Source organism: Macrobrachium rosenbergii, chromosome 56 (assembly GCF_040412425.1).
Source record: "Macrobrachium rosenbergii isolate ZJJX-2024 chromosome 56, ASM4041242v1, whole genome shotgun sequence".
NCBI lineage: Eukaryota > Metazoa > Arthropoda > Malacostraca > Decapoda > Palaemonidae > Macrobrachium > Macrobrachium rosenbergii.
The window spans coordinates 73,636,363-73,638,862 of record NC_089796.1 but is presented as its reverse complement, the minus strand read 5'-3'; positions in this window follow the sequence as shown (position 1 = coordinate 73,638,862).

Sequence of the window (2,500 nt, the reverse complement as noted above, 5' to 3'; positions counted from 1 at the left end):
TCATTACTTATTTGTGCTTTCTCTGATTAAAATACATATACCTTGACCCCACGCCATCTATGAATAAGTTAATATGGAATAAAATACGGGAGATGTTGCTAAATAAATTAATTAAACTTAATTTACCTGTAATTATTTCATCATGTGATATGGGAAATTCTCAAATCTGCAGTGAAGGAAATCAACATGATGATGACAACGAGTCAACACTGATGAAAATTTAGCACTGCTGAAGCATTATTGCGGTTAATTACATTAAAAGGTAGTTACAGGGAGTCTAAAATATCATTTAACATTTTGAAAACTGGTTCACCAAAGTTTAGGATAAGCACGCAAATGACAAATCACAAGTATCAATTTTCATTTGCTTCCGTCGTTGTTTCGTTTATAAAATGGATTTAAATGAATTGCTATCCTAGTTAGGAATGACAAGTTATAATAATACAAACACATATAATGACAGTTTTAATGATGAATACAATGTTGAATACAAAGCACGAATATGATGATGACTATTGCTTATCTTTTACTGAATGACGTCAAGGGGCATTTTTCTGTTTTACACACACTCGAGGATAATCCTCTAATTAAATCGCTGTCGATGAACCATGCTGTTCTTAATAATTACTCCTTTCAGAAAATAAGTCATCCTCGGAATAACAATTAAACACCCGATGATACAAACAGATATCAAAGACACGTAATAACACAAAACTTCTAAAGAAAACTTATTTTCCTCGTGGATTCACACCAGCGACCACTGAAGAAGGAGGTCGACGGAGGCCATTAAAGAAGGGGAACCACAAATGCAACTGCGCATGCGTGCAATTGCAGCGGATACCGGTGGCCCCCTAACTATGGTTTCACATCCCGCCCCCCCAAAACTCCTCTCTGCCTCTGAGCAGTGAGTGGTTCGCATTTAATCCTCCTTCTCCCCAGTGGGCTTGAAAACAGATGCTGACACCAAACATCAAACTACCTCTTTCCTCGGGTACTGACGAAAGCATTCGCCCAATGCCCAGAAGAAGAAGAAATATACCTTAGTTTAACCAGACCACTAAGCTGATTAACAGCTCTCCTAGGGCTGGCCCGAAGGATTAGACTTATTTTACGTGGCAGGATCTGGCATTCATGAACTGGCAGAAGCAGCACTGGGATTCAAATGAGTTATTTCAGCTATCAGCGTGTAACTTCTATAAGGTATTTGACAAAAACGCACGCGAAACGCCTTTGTAAAAGGAGAATAACCGGACAATAAACAACAAAATATAAAAGAAGAAAACGTAAAAGGTCAGTCGAAAGCAAACCTAAAAATACTAAATTTGTCACGGATCACTGCAAGCCAATACAACGCTTCCACCAAGCGCTACGACTACTAGATCAATTATTCACTCTGTCCCGACAGCTCTGACAAAAGAATTAATTTCTTGTTTTCGAGAAGTGACGTGAAAATGTCACGCAGAGTAAAAGTTTAATGATAGCTCGCGGCTTCCTGCGCAGAAATGACAGTGGCATAAGGTCTTAGAGAAATACCACGATCTGTGGTTTGTTATTCTGTTTCCTTTAATGATACACAATACAGTGCATGACAGCTTTTCTACAAAGCCAGCCTAAATTCCGCTGTTACACAACAGCTTTACATTAAAACTTAGCAAAGTAAATATATACCCCATATGCATACACACACGCATATATATATATATATATATATATATATATATATATATATATATATATATATATATATATATATATATATATATATATATATATATATATATATATATATGTATATATATATATATATATATATATATATATATATATATATATATATATATATATATATATATATATATATATTTATATACGTGTGTGTTTATTCATAATGGAAATACTAATCACATATTTAATTCCACGTCGCTCATCTTAGCCAAGATTAATTCTCCAGCTGAAAATTAAAAAGAGTTTACTCATTTCTACTCAGGAGGAAATGAAAGCTAAAGCAACAGGGATTATTATCAAAGGGTATTACTTCTTAAAGCTGCATACACATTTAACTGAAATCACGTCAATTTTGCAGCTTTTCATTACATAATTAATTTCGGAGTTCAAAATCAATACATGATCTTTTTATTCTTGGGATATATACACATAGATACATATGTATATCCGTATATATATATATATATATATATATATATATATATATATATATATATATATATATATATATATATATATATATATATATATATATATATATATATATATATATATATATATATATATATATATATATATATATATATATATATATATATATATATATATATATATATATATATATATATATATATATATATATATATACTGTGTATACATATATAATTTATAAAGACAAGGTATCGAAGACCGTCTTCGAAAGCTTAGACTTTGCAAATTACAGAATCTGGAATCTAAACCACCCTGCCTTTTGAAGCCTAATACGAGTAATATG